This window comes from Sus scrofa, chromosome 10 (genome assembly GCF_000003025.6).
Source record: "Sus scrofa isolate TJ Tabasco breed Duroc chromosome 10, Sscrofa11.1, whole genome shotgun sequence".
In the NCBI taxonomy this organism is placed as follows: Eukaryota; Metazoa; Chordata; class Mammalia; order Artiodactyla; family Suidae; genus Sus; species Sus scrofa.
Window position 1 is genome coordinate 63,127,058 of NC_010452.4, and position 15,331 is coordinate 63,142,388.

The following is a 15,331-nucleotide window of genomic DNA, read 5'->3' on the forward strand; positions in this document are numbered from 1 at the left end:
GTATACGGATATCATTGCAGGTGACATCCCTTATAAACCCACAGAAAGCCAACAGCACAGCCGTGAGGTTTGAGTCCCAGCTCATGGTCCCTCCTGAGAAGCGACGGCATGACTGCCGTGTCTTGTTTCCCTCTCTCTGCTGTGTTGAAAGGTGTGCATGATGAAACAGTCCTTCTCCTTTCCCTTCAGAGAAACCCCTCCTAAAATTGTTTAAAAGGAGCTTTAACGTCTTTATCATCTGAGCCACGAATCTCTTTACCCCCCTGTCAACGGACCCATCCGCTCTACCCAGAGGTCACTCCAAATCCAGCGAAGGTAAACATCCTTCTTTCAAAGGGCCAACAAGAAAGATGTCAAATGCCTCGTACCCAGCAATGGGACCGTGGGGCCATGCGGGGGTTCTACTTTTCGTTTCTTGAGGAATCTCCATGCTGTTTTCCACAAGGAACCTAAAGGAACCAAACCCCTGAAAGCAGAGAGTAGAAAGGGGTGGATGCCAGGGTCTGGGAGGAGGAGGAAATGGAGAGAGATGAGTCAGTGGGTATAAAGTTTCGGTTATGCATGATGAAAATTTTCTAGAGGTCTTCTCGACAACATGAAGAGAATAAGGAATAAAACTGTATGCTTACATCTTTATTTGGAAGGTAGATCTCATGGTATATGTTTATTTTTTTAACCACACACAAAAAAACTGCATTCATTACTCGTACTGGTGAGCATCGCAGACAACAGAATAATGAAACCTGTTTAAAGGGACGTGTGGGCCATTTATGCTTCAAGCACTGGGCTCACGTCAGTTTGAAGAACTCAGAAAGCACTCCGGAGTCACACCCACTCAAAGAGGGGTTTGTCTGGTCCTGTTTATTTAATGTCAAAGGCCACAGTGCTCGTGGCTCTGAAGTGTTCTAGAGGGTTCTTTAAGAGGTGCACTTTCTGCCATGAGGTCACAGGTGGAGCTCTTTCTACAAGTCAACTCTGGGGCATTAAGCAGAAAGCAGAGAACGCAGACCTAGTCCATCAGAGACCCCTGTTGTATTCCCCCACTGTGCCCCTCAAGTTCAGCTCTGGGGCACTTACGCCCGTGTGCCCCCTTCTCAGCTTTGCTTTCCTCATACGGGGCGGTGACTTCTTTCTGCCATTTTTCATATGTGCCTCAGTTGGAATAATTCAGTGGCTAAAAAAAGACAAAGCTTCCAGTATCTCACGGAGCTGTTCTTAGTCAATAAAACGGTTGTAAGAACACCTTTTTTTCCCCAGGAGACTCAATAAACCTTTTATCTTGAATAGGGAAAATAGCAAACACCACCCAACATTTTAATTTTTTTCTAAAACAGTCCTTGGAGGGTGAAATCATTGGAAGGAAGGAGGTGGGAAAAAAGAAAAATTCCTCACGATTCGGCCGTGCAGAAGCTGGTAAGTATGTTTCCAGGAAGTTGGGGTAGCCTGTTCTTTGGCAGGAGAGCGTTTTAACAAGATAACCAACCTCATCATTTTCCTACCACATTTTTCCTATACATTTGTTGAAGGCAGGAAAGCACAAACCCGCTCACATTTGTTCTGTTCTCTCAAAGTCTCCAGTTCTCTGTGGGAAAGAAGAAAAAAAGTTATAGAGTCAGACAGTACCTGAAAATGCTGTGTTTTGTTAATGTTCTCAGATTATTCCCCAACAAGAAGCTTTCCAGTCTGGTGCATTCTTTGAAATTATTGGAGGCGTTCCCATGGTGGCTCAGCGGTAACGAACCGGACTAGTATCCAAGAGGACACGGGTTCGATCCCTGGCCCCACTCAGTGGGTTAAGGATCCGGCGTTGCCATGAGCTGTGGTGTAGGTCACAGACACAGCTCGGAACCTGAGTTGCTGTGGCTGTGGGGTGGGCCGGCAGCTGCAGCTCCGATTCGACCCCTAGCCTGGGAACGTCCATATGCTGCAGATGTGGCCCTGAAAAGACAAAATAAATAAATAAATAAACCCTTAAAATTATTTGAACTGGGAATTATGTCATTACGTGATCTACGGGATGGCAACATCTACTGCCCGTGCCAGCCAGGTACCTGCCAGCCTCCATCCTAATCAGGAACCCTCTGCCGTCATCTGGCAAAGGGTCAAGTCATTTCTCTTTTGAATGACCTGACCCTCTGTTCCTACAGGGAGATGCGCTTCCAGCCTTGGAGACAGAGGCCTGGGCGTGGCTCCCACGTTGCTGGGTGACAAGCAGAGGTGGCCTGGAGGATGGCACTGAGGCTCAAGGAAAGCCCATGGACCTGCCTTGTAAATGCCCAGGACACACTGAGAGTAGCTGAGCTGTTTCATGAAAGATTCGGCCGGCGGGACAGGTTCCTAAGAAGAAGTGGCTATCTTCCCTGCAGATTCTTTTTCTAAGGCACAGGAGGTGGTGTCACGTGATGTGAAGAGTTCTGGAGGCAGTTTCAAGAGGCCTGTGTTGGAATATGGCTGTAAGAATGAATAAATGTATGTCTGTACACACACACACACACACACACACACACACACACACACACACACACACACACTACTGTTCATCATTAGGAGTGGGAGCCCCTGGGTCTGAGTGTCAAAATCTGAATCCAGGCTTTGCCACTGCCTTCCTTGCCTCAGCCTCCTGGCTTGTCACCAGCGGATAACAGCTACCACGGAACTTGAATTGTTGTTCACAGGTGAACGTGTTCTTGCAAGTCAAGTGCTCAGAACAGTGTCTGGCACACAGGAAACCAGATGAAGTCGAGGATTTATGCCTGTTTTTCCGCGGCTGGGTACACAAGGCATAGACCAGTGGCTGCCCTGCAGTAAACGCTCCATAAACATTTGCTACCCGAATGTACGCGGAGTCCCCCAAGCCGTGCTGTCCTTCCTCTGGCTGGTGCGGCCTGTCTGGGTCTTTGGGACTATTTCTCATCCAAGGAAGGCGTTTGGAGACGTTCGCTAAGACTGTCTCAAGCTTTAAAGACCCAAGTAATAGTAACGATTGCTGGAAATCTCTATGCAAAAATCCACACACCCTGGAGGTGGCCGTCTCCTTCCCATTACAAAAAAAAAAAAAAAAAAAAAAAAAAAAAAAAGGAGTAAAGAGGGAGAGAGGACAGAAGGAAGGAAAGGAAGGGAGAGGGTTTAGCTTCCTTACTTAACCCTTCTCCACCCGCACAGTGATAGGTGGAAACAGACACCCCCTATGAAAAGTGCGGAGCGGTCCCTTCTGCTGGGGAAGCTTATTGGGGAGGTAGGGAGTCCACATTGCCCATAGGGGAGGGGGCGGCGGACTTGGGGACCCGGGTTGGCTTTTTAGGCGGGCGCCCCCACCACCAGCACCCCGCCCCGGCTGCGGCCGGGGGCGCCCACTCCTCTGGGCCGCAGAATCCGGGGCGGGGAAGGATGGATGGAGCCGGAGCCGCGGGGCCGGGCTGCAGCGGCGCCCGGAGAGCCTGCGGCTTCCAGCAAACTCCAAGGGGGCTGCAGCAGGCAGCGGCTCAGGAGTGCAGAGCTCAGCGTGTTTCTGCAGCTGTTTTGACGATGCTTTTGAGTGTTCCCATCACTACGAGATGCTGCCGCTCTCCTCCTGACCACAATCTATTAGCTCCAGTAACTCAGCCTTGCCGCAGCTTCCTGCTTACCCTGCGCGCGCTGGGGCGCTGCCAGCCCCCCGCGGGGACCACAAGGTTAGGGGGCGCTGCCCGCCCCCACCGCCACCGCCACTGCCACCACCAAGTGGCCTTACTCTCTCTGGAGAAGTTTGCCTTTTACTAAAAAGATCCTCATAAATTCTGGTCAACAGTTTCTAACGGCGCATCATCAGCCCTCCTTGCAGACTCATCAGCAAAAGGCAGCTTTTGAACTTTTAATGCTAATGAGGCCATTAACATCCAGTTACTTGGATCCAGGGAGGCTAGAAGGCTTGTGAACTTCAGCTAGGGGCTGGCTACATCCTCTACTGCAATTAGGTCTTGTTTACAAAGCGCGGTTCTGCCCTCTTACTGCTTTGGTTTTGAGGTTCTTTGGCGAAGAACTGCAATTCAGTGTGTGTGTGTGTGTGTGTGTGTGTGTGTCTGTGTGTGTTGCACACAAGCTGGAAGGGAAAAAAGATCTGAAAGATAAATGCTTTTCGATAGTACTTTAGTATTTATTTACTGGGATGAATTTGAAAGAGAAAAGTGTGAAGTGTAACGAGTACAATTCGTTTTATTTCTGCCTGTCACATGACCAGCGATGTCTCTGAGGACCCAGCGGAGGCAGAAGGGTTCTGCTGCTGTGTGTCTGACTCCCTCACCTGTTTGGGGGGGGGGGGCGGGTGGCGGGCGTTGAGAAGCCCTGACAACCCAAGTCATCACTTGTGTGTGTGTCAGTTGAAACTACAAAGGGAACCAAAAGGAGGTCTTATCCGTTTTTTGTCGCTTCAGTTGGGAACAGCAGGTAGAAGCTGCACTTTGGTTTTACATTTTTACCACCAGGAGCTATAAATAGAGGAGCACATGTGGCTTTGTGCTCAGTTACCTACCCTGGCCTCGAACCTCGGATCCCAGCGGCTCTGACTCCCACCTGCACAGTCACGGGTCACGGCCCCCGCACGTACATTTTCCACAATATGCCAGTGATGAGAAGAGACGGTGCTTGCGCCCAAGCATTTGTTGTTATTTTTGTTTGAGCTTTGAGTTTTAAATGTATGCCACCCACACTGTCAACTCTGGGAGCAAGGCCTCCTCCGAAATGCCTTGAAGAGATGCTCAGAATTTAGCAAAGGAAGAAAGAAGAAAACGTCGCTCTTTGGTGTGTTTACGTGTGTCTAAAAATACAACTCTTATGTTTGAAAACTAGTCATGAATCTTGTACACACTGATTTGCTAGGGTGCATGGTCTTGAACTACCAGAATGTGTGTTCTACAGACTGCCTTTATCCTCCCAATTTGGCACAAAGAATATCGCTTCCACTTTTAGTAGCTGACAGTCTGGGTACCAAGAGTCGGGGAAGTGGGTTTCCATTTCTAGCTAAGTCAGTAACCCCCTCCGGGCATGAGTGGGCCCCCTAAAACCTCCAGCAGCAGCAGCAGGATGCAAAGATCACCCCAATCCAGTTCTCGGGGCACTGGGCATTGAGTCACCATGACTCATAGGAGGCCGTTGGTTTCTCTGCACATTAGAAGGAAGACAGATTTCTGGTCCATACGTTCCTCTAGTTTGTCCAAAGGTGAAATAAATAAAAGCAACACACACACACACACACACATACATACACACATATCCACACATACACATGCACTATTTTTCTTACCTTTTCTCTTGGTTCCACCAAACCTGTCTACAAGCAAAAAAGCAATTGCTCTGGCAGTCCTGTAATCCTGTCCTCCCCTGCCTTGTCCCAAGGTGTCTCCAGTTTGAGAAATATTTACATGCTCAAACCTGAAATGTGCAGGCCCAACCCATGCTGTCTTCTAAGGACGAGATTCTGGAGTCATCAGGGTCGGCTGACACGCTGGCCGTGAACGTTGGACTTCCTTCTTGCCTACACCATTCGCGTGTTTATTATCAGTGAGCACCGTTGCTCAAAACCTGACGCTCGTGTGGTCAGCCTGGCTCCACAACTGTGAGTCCCTAGAGCCAGTTCATGACTCTAAGTCCACGACCACATGTCAGGACCCAGGGCTACTGTCTTGGAGTCATGTATGTTGTTGCTAAGGAAATACAGAGAAATCGGGGACCAAAAACCATCATTCCCCCTCATTAGGTTGCCTTTTGGATAAATAAGACAATGGAACCGAGGTTCCCGGGGTAAATTCAGTACTCAGGAGGAGGTATCTTTCACTGCTGCAGCTTCTGCAATCCTTCCTACCTTTGCTGGCCTGGCCAGAGGCAATCAGACTCCCAAGAAAATGATCCCATCTTTTCCTCTGCATGAATATTGATTGAACATGTCCTTAACGCCATGGTCAAATGAAGCTCATATTTGTAGGCAAAAGCCCTTCCAAAGCTTGCTCTACTTTCCCTGGGTTCAAAGACAAGGATTGAACCCACAGACTCTTACACAGAATCCTATAGAAGGAAATGAAGCCAGAAATAACTCCTCTGACATCTCACTGTTTTTTTAGAGCAATCACATTTGGGAACTTTACCTGACAACTGCCCTAGAAACTTGAAGATGTTGAAAAATTAGCAATTATTCCACAATCACTCCCTTTTTCTCTCTTTCCTGCTGTGACCCATCATTTGACATTCCCTTAAAACATCCCCCACGCAGACGCCTTGACAATTAATTAACGAACCTTCACAAAACGCCTCCAAGGGAGATGGATGAAAAGCACTGCGGCTTTATCTCCACTTTTCAGGAAACTAAAAACAGAAAGGTTACGACTTCCCCAAAAGTCACACAGCAAGCTCGCAGAAGGGCTGGGATTGACACCAACCCATTCTGTGTCGAGCCAAACCCCTGTTAACTCTCATCCTGAGAGAATATCCCTGACTCACCACAAAATTCGGTGCAGTTGTCTATAGATCACGTTCAGTTCTCCGCTCCTTCCCAAAGGGAGTAGCCTTGGACCGGGTTGGGCGGCAAAAAAAATAGAATTGCATTCAACTTAATAGGCACCCAAAGAGAAGGATAAGGAAGATCGTCAATAAAGAATCTTTCATTCCTGGAGCCAAGCTGTCAAGCTGTCAACTTAACCTGGTACTGCCAGGACAATGAATACAGAAATACACCCGCCTAGGAAAATGCTAGGTTCCTGGTACTGTCAGAGGAAAACAAAGACTTCTATAAACACAGGCCAGAGTGTCTGGGGGCCATTCCAGACACGTTTACAGTCAGTTTCGAAGTTCCAGCTCTTGCAGTATTTTTGGCTACAGCTTAACAGCGTGGTAGAAGGCCTTGCGGAGGCCACCAAGTCATAACGTTACTTTGTGCAATGATGTATGGCTTCCTGTCCCTTTGTATTTTGAATTCCATTCTCCGTCTCTTCCCATGTTAGTCCCAAGTTGGGCTCACTCTTGCACTCCTTCCACGAGGCCAGCGTATAGCACGGCTCAAAATGCCTTTCGGTACAGAGCGGTCGCCGTAGGAGGTAATTGCTCTGAAGAAACAGTAAAGAAACAGATGATGGCTTCGTATCATCTAGAAAAAGATAGTGTTTGGTAAAAGGCTATATTGTTCAATTACGTGTGGTTCGGGAACAGGCTTGGCCACAAGAAGGCAATGTCACCTGTAGACATTCGACTGATTTTCCCACAGAGATGTGCTCTCCCAGACGGAGAGCCAGCTTTGAGAACACAACTGACGACGCAACACAAACACAATGCAAAACTGCCCAGGATGACAGCACATTATTATCCTGCCTGGGATTTTCTTTTCTTTTTAGGGCCACACCCGGGGCCCATGGACGTCCCCAGGCCACAGGTTGAATTAGAGCGGCACCTGCCAGCCTGCCCCACAGCCACAGCAACGCAGGATCCGAGCCACGTCTGTGACCTACACCACAGCTCACAGCAACACTGGAAGCTTAGCCCACTGAGCGAGGTCAGGGATCAAACCCCCATCCTCATGGATACTAGTCGGGTTCTTAGCCCATTGAGCCACAACAGGAACTCCCTGCCTGTTATTTTAAAATGTGCTTTAGGTGGCCTTGTAAGATGGGTAGGTGAGGTCTTCATTTTTTTTAGCATTTACCACTAGTACGGCCCCCAGAAGTCACACTGCGATGGGAATAACTTTAGTGCCAGAAAATAAGGCATCATTTTTTTTGTTTGTTTGTTTGTTTTGTTTTGTAGAGCCTCACCTGTGGCATATGGAGGTTCGTAGGCTAGGGGTCGAATTGGAGCTACAGCTGCTGGCCTACGCCACAGCCAGAGCAACGCCAGATCTGAGCCGCATCTGCAACCTACACCACAGCTCACGGCAACACCAGATCCTTCACCCACTGAGCGAGGCCAGGGATCGAACCCGCAACCTCATGGTTCCTTGTCGGATTCGTTTGTGCTGCGCCTCGACGTGAACTCCAATTTTTTTTTTTTTAATGTAATGATTGCTCAGATGTAGCAGCAGTGAATAAAGAAACTTAATGCACAAACAGGAAGAAAAAGACTTTGAGTCGCTCTACATGTCAAAAATCGGGCTCATTCCCAGAGCCAGCTACAGCCACAGATCCCACACAGCTCCATGCAGCTCCATCAAAGTGATGGTGGGGGTTTAAAATGAAAACCTTCCATGCTAGGAAATAGTGTTACACCCAAGATCCCAACAAGAGCAAAAATTCAGGCTCAACTTTTTTTTCTCCTCAGGCACTCTTTATTGTTAAACTTTTGAGTTTTCAGAAGTCTAGGGATGACAAAACCGTTGTGGTTTCTCAGACTAAACGCAATCCACTGAGTGTTCTTGGTTCTGTTCTTCTCCATCTAAGACCCTCTTGGAAAAATAATGCAGATTTTTGATGAGAAAAGTAGCCCGGAATAGCCAATAAACCCCCCCCCCAAATGGTGCCTAATGGGGCTTTGAAAACTTTAGTCTCCGGTTTCCCAGGCAGCTACCTTCTCCGCCTTCATGGTTAATGGGAATGGATCCAAGAATAGTCACGGGGCATAAGAGATGCCTTTGGAAAGACGGTGTGTTGGTGGGAATAACCTGGGGACTCCTGGCTTGGGCAGGAGTTTGCGGTGGCTGACCTGGGGTGCTGTTGTGGGCAGAACATGGAGCTGCTTTATCACAGAGCGTTGGAATCATAAGCTTTACAACTTTAGGAGAATGGCTGTGCTCTTTTATATGACACAGCATTCAAGCGTCCTCTGGTGCTGCCGTCCTAATCATTTCCTGTTTGGCTTATTTATTATGTAACCTTCTGATGGAGTTGGTGGCTAACATTTCCTATGATTTTTTCTGGCCTCCATGATATTTTTATCGAACCCACTGACAGCCTCTCACGGTTGTTCTGTGCCACTCCGCCCAGCCTGCCTGCCCATGTGCGTTTCCCTGTATCTGTGCAAACAACTTTAAAGGTGGGAAAATGCCACTGTGAATTGATGTGTTGGAAGGCTTTTTCAATGGCACCTAAGAACAAAGCTGCTTTCATAGAGGAGCTCTTGTCCGTTGTGGGGTTTTTTTTCCCCTTAGTCACAATAGCACCCCTCTTCCAGCCCTGCCCCACAGGCACCCTCCTGAATATGGAAAAATGGGGGACATCTGAGCAGTGTCTGTTTCACCTGGCTCCCCTCCGCTCTCCTCTCCCTCCGCTGTCCTCACTGAGGCACTGGGTTCTCATCTGGCCCTGTCTGATTCTCGTGTTGCAAGATTGGCACCAATAGCAGAAGAGCTTGTGAACTCTAGGCTAGATTCTTATCCCGCGTGGGTCTCCTCGGGGGGTGGGGGTAGGGAGGGCACAGTGAAATACAAAAGAGATAGAAGGATGCTCTCTGGAAGGAGGGACAGGGGGACCACGGAGCCAATGGTCAAGCTTAAGGCATATTTAAGACTCGAAAATCATAGTCATTAAAGCAGAATCTTTAAAAAAAAAAAGATGCAAATGAACTTATTTGCACAACAGAAAAGGATGCATAGACTTTGAAAAACTTATAGTTACCAAAAGGGGATGGGTTGGGGGAGGAGGGAGGGACTGGAGCTTTGGGATCGGCATAGGCACCCCGAGGTGTATGGACGGGCCAACGGGGACCTGCTGTAGAGCACAGAGAACGCTCCCCAGCATTCTGTGATAACTGATATGGAAAAAGACTCTGGAAGAGAACGGATGTGTGTACATGGAGAACTGAATCGCTTTGTTGTACAGCAGACACAGTCACAACATTGCACGTCACCTCTGTTTCAACAAAACTTTAAAAAAAAAAAAAAGGTAGACTTCTAAGAAAGCAGGTTACGTGCTCTTTGTCTTGCCTGGGAGGGGGGACCGCACACATGCTGGAGAGGTAGCCCCTGCTCCCCCCACCCCCGACAGCCCCTTTGCTAACTCTGCGCTTGGGGGTAATTCCAGCATCCCCTGAAGCCACAGGTTCACGGGACCAATCCCAGCCACACACCGTTCTGTGTACCTGAAATGACCATGGAAAAGTGCCCTGCAGGTACCCTCGATAGACATGCCCATCCCTGCCCTGAGTGCCTGTAGGACCTACACTGCTCTCGGCCCGTCCCCCTCGTCCACCCAGATCCCCGGGGGAGCTTCCCCCCCGGAGAGCAGAGCGGGTGGGTTTAGCAAGCCTCGGCAGCAGCAAGTATCAGGTGGAAAATGGATGAAAGCCAAGAAGCGGGTCAGCGGTCCGACTCGCTGATTAAACCTAAAAAATTAAAAGGATGTATTTTTTTAAGCCTATGGAAACCCTACCATTGTTAACTGTTGTTTCCAGCTAGAAAGGAGAACTAGAAATAGCCCACTCCTTGTGTGAGGTTAGAAACAGGTCAGGGTTATTTCGTAGACACTTCCATGCTTCCTTTCTTGATGACATCAACAAGGCGTTATCATTTCGTGAAAGGGCCATATCCAGCTGTATTGATATGGCCCCATATTGGTTAATATTTATAGGGCTACCCAATTTTTGTAAGACCTCAACAATTAGAGGTTTTTCCAGTCTGAGTTCGCAAGTATTTGAAAGGTCACCAAGCACATTTCAGGCGTCTTTTCAGATACTGCATGAATTTCTTTGACCCATTTTATTTACTTTTAATCAATCTGATAGTTGCTGCAAAAGCCATAAAATATGATCAAAGTGATGCATCCATCTAAACCCAGCAAAAGTGTGGGGGTTGCTCCAGAGAGAAGCTTTTCGAGGAGGAGGTGAAGTTAATGAGCACGTTTTGGGACACACCCAACTTAGTTTCTCTCATTCGAGGCTCTCTTGCAATTTTTATCCATGTTTGCAAATTGAGGAAATCAAATTCAAGCTGGAAACACGTGGTGTGTGTGTGTGTGTATGAAGAGTGAGGTATTTTTGAAGGCGATATAAAAGAAAGCTGATGTAAATGAAAGACTTGAGAGTCTTACTCATTTTGAAAATAATACAATGTCTTTCCTCAGAAGAGTTCAATTTGACTTTTGCCTGAAAGTGACTGAGGCACTGACTCACTCATTTTTCCCCCCGCTCAACGTATTAACCTGAAGACGACAAAAAAAAAAACTGAATTCATGTACGTGGATAGAAATGATGGGAGAAAGTAAACGACTCAAACGGATTTCTTTCCGTAGGTGAAACCGTAGAGCCAGTTGATTTTTCTGGGATCTACCAAGAAATGATGAGTCGTATTTCTTTTGGCGTCCGTAACGCATGCGTGTACCACAGGTTCTAATTGCTTTTCTGGCATGTTATCCTTACAGGAGTATTTTATGTACATATGGAGGTTTAAATATTGATATGAATGGTTCCCCTGGAGTCTTTGAACATTTAAAAACTTCAGTTGCTAAAGATTTAGTTAGGATACAAAGTGAATAAGGATACATAGGACACCCAGAATTTTTTAAAAAGCTCCTTATAACATAACATGCAGGAGTGACGGTTGTGGCTCAGTGGGTTAAGGATCTGAAATTAGAGTCCATGAGCATGCGGGTTTGATCCCTGGCCTCACTCAGTGAGTTAAGGATCCGGCGTGGCCACAAGCTGCAGCGTAGATGCAGAAGCTGCTCAGATCCGGCGTTGCTGTGGCTGTGGTGTGGACCAGCAGCTAGAGCTCAGATCCAGCCCCTGGCCAGGGAACTTCCATATGCAGGGTAGTCTCACTTCTGATTTTGTGGTGAATGAAATACCAGCTCACCAAGCCTCTACTGGTTTTAAGAAAGGAATTCATGATTCATTTCCAGAAAAGGCTGCTACAAGGTAAACATCTAAGGAATAGTTTCCTGTGTCTTTTTCCTCCCTCTTAGTAAGTTAACATTTTTTTCTTTTTTCTTTTTTCTTGCTTTTGAGGGCCACACCCGAGGCATATGGAGGTTCCCAGGCTAGGGGTCGAATGGGAGATACAGCTGCCAGCCTACACTATAGCCACAGCATGCCAGATCCAAGCCACATCTGCGAGCTACACCACAGCTTATGGCAATGCCAGATCCTTAACCCACGGAGTGAGGCCAGGGATCCAAGCTGCAATCTCATGGTTCCTAGTCGGATCCGTTTCCACCGCGCCACGACAGAAACTTGCTAGGTGAACATTTTTAAAATGAGCAAGGAGTCAAGGGACGTTGTGTATACGTTTGATATGCGACTATGTGACGTATCTTAGCGTGTGGATAGTGTTACCCTCCGGTATATTGTTCAGCAGGCATTATTCACTCCAAAACTCTGTGCTTAAATGAGTATAAAGGCAGTATTAGCATACAATGCCTATTTTCAAATGGCTAATTTAATTACAATCCAAGAAACATCAGGCTCTTGTTTATACGCTCATATTAGCTCATCCCATAATGCAATAAAACCCCTGCGGAAACACTGAAGCCAACTTAGCCCCTCTGGTCTGTCACGCCAAACCGTGGGCTGGGGAGGAGAGCAGGAACATTAAAAATAAACCTTCTAAAACTCAGGCTTGCCTTTATTCTTTGAACACCACTGAACTTCGCTACGTCGATAAGAATGTCGCTGTCTCGCATGTGACATCCGAAAATGACGCATTTCCAACAACTACGGAAAGATCTTCGCACATGGTCTTGTTCCGGTCTGTCATCACGTCCAAGGGGCAGACGCCTTCCACGGCCCTATTTCACTTTCTTAGGATCAGTTAGCCTTTCTCTGCATGTCTGTGTGCTTTTAGGTTCCATGATTTCTACTCTGCTTTATCTTAAAGCTCCCGTTTTATGGCTCTTATTGACCAAATGCCAAAACGTAAGTTTATCCCTGTTAGAACCTGAGCCAAGAGCACAAACATAACTTTTTTCAACTCTATATGTATGTATGTATGTATGTATGTATTTTTTTTCTTTTTAACTTATCAAGCAGAGAAACAATAGCTTGTCACCATTCTTCCATCCTGGGGTCTCTCTTTTCCTACAGAGCGTGTCAGCAAATTTTCCCACCTCGCCGTCTCCTTGGCAGAGATTGTGACTCATACCCTGGCACCCCTCACCGCGAGACAGACTCATGGACGACGTGGATGGTTTATGGCTTTACAACTGGAGCAGGACCCACGGAATAGTCCTCTCTCACTTATCACCGGGAACGGCTGGCCGCAGGACCCAGCACACCACCAAAATGGGAATGGGTGTGTTTTTCTTTCTCTGGGGCCTTTCGGAGTTATTAGGCAATACAGCCTACTTCCTTCCTTCTACCCGAGAGGTATTGTGAGCAAACAATGAAAATCCAGCTCTCTATTCACGTTTGAATTTTGCCATTGTGTGTCCTTCTGCGTATTTGTCCGCCTGGCACCATCGAGGAGCAAGATCTAATGTGTTTCTGGACACAGTTCAGCTCTGGTTACCTGATGACATAAAAACACTGTGGGTAGAGACAGGATCCATTTGTAAGTCTATTGAGGGATATTTCCCTCTGCCTATTTTAGCCATTCTTCTTTCTGTGGCGGAGCTAATCTCTCCCTATTCAGGTCCTTAATTGTCCGCTCCGAAAACATTTTGCCTCCCTCCCTGCACTCGGGCTCCGCATTCAGCTCTGTGTCCTCAGCATTCTTCAAGCCCAGCCCACACAACGAATGCGTGACGTCCTTCACGGCAGAAAGCCCATCGGGGAAAAAAAATATATATGCATATGTATTTATTGTAACTTTTAGACATACAGCGGGGAGTTCAATAAATGGATTTAATGCTTACTCAAAATTTAAGAATCCATTAGGAAGTTCAGTTTTACTATGTCAGTGCGATACATTTCAGACCGTAATCATACCCTATCCAAACCCCATTTAAAGTAAACCATTTATTTTTTCTTCTTTTCCCACAAGTGCCTTAATGTAGGATTTGGATATCTTTCAGAAGAGACCTGTGAGGTAATGCATTGGAGAGACATAACAATATTTATAAAGTTTGGAAAAATCTCTTGCTCCAGTGAAGAGGGGGAGATAATCTTCAGCCTTGGCAGGATGGATAATGCGATTGATACTGAATTTGGTTGCTGCCTATGACTTTTGTAACAGATGTGGGGAGCGAATGCTCCTTCTTCTTCTTCTTCAGTGGTTTATAAGGCAAGACTGGCATTTTAAGGGGTCAGGGCACATGACCACAGTGCTAAAGAAAAATTTTGTATTGTTCTCATTTTTCCACGATTGCGTTCTCCCTCTGGAACCGTAGCATAACTTTTAAGTAAATAGACAAATGGGAAATGCCTCACCCTGGCCCTTGTTTTCCAAATAACTTTTACACTTGGGGGCGGGGGGGAGAGGGAGAGAGAGATAGACACAGAGAGGGAGCCTGATTAGACATTGGTAGTTTCATCCTCTGCTGAAGTCGGGAGCCAGAGGTTTCCTTGTCTCACAAATGGGCAGCCAACCTCAAATAAGAGAGACGCTAGTTTTGGGCTCTTGACTCCTTCAGGCCCTGGGCGACTGTCGCTGGAGGTGGAAACTGCAATATGAACACCTGTCCATGGGGAACTAGACTTGAGATAACCAGCTCATTTCACACAGACCATTGTCCAGCCATCAGGTGGTAATTACTCCTCGCCTGGATCCCAGCCAATGGGTTGTGGGTGGAAGAGTCTGGATCACGTTTCCATTCATCTGAGCCATCCAGTCTCCTTCTTGCTTGTTTTCAATTACATTGACATGGTGGCTTTGGCACCTAGGAAGTAAAGAGCCACCTATTCAAAAAGAAAGGTCTGAAAGCCAATAGCTGAAAGATACTCCTGAGGTTTCAATGAGCACAATGACACTGGCACCGAAATTCTGGCATTCTGACCCAAAGTCATAAAATACAATGAATTACGTTAATTGTGGTGAATTTGTAGACTATTTCATGAAAGCCGAAGGCGGCAGATGAAAGTCTAGAAAGCAGTGGCAAGGCTCCTGGCTGTCCTACAAAGTAAATAATTCGTAAATTAACTAAAATATTGATGAGATCAGAAAAAGAGGAGACTGGAAGTGCTGCTAGAAGATTTACTTTCGTTCTTACTTTTTTAACACCTGCCCAGAAAGAAGAAAACCCCTGGGTCATATTAATATTCTAAAACCTTCCAGGATTCATGGTAAGATGGTGTTGCTTAGGCATCTTTTTCTGGCTCTTCCTTTCTTTGACGTACACCCCCCCGGCCCTTTCCTGTGCGAGCCCTGAAATCTCCCTCGCCAGGACTAACGCTGATAGCCTTGCATCCTTTTGTTATACAGCAGCGAGGATCAAAATGAAAATAAAGTCACTGCTGAGCTAGGACATGATCTTGTGTTAAATTCATCATCCGGAGTGTTCCCGTCGTGGCG

General features: G+C 47.0%; 1 long non-coding RNA gene across 1 annotated transcript; it reads right to left on the minus strand.

Annotated features, from left to right (window-relative positions):
* On the minus strand, positions 619-6,709 carry LOC110255715. Its single transcript, XR_002336417.1, has 2 exons — positions 6,469-6,709; positions 619-1,582 (listed from the first exon to the last, which is right to left on the minus strand). It is a non-coding gene; the product is annotated as an uncharacterized LOC110255715 (long non-coding RNA).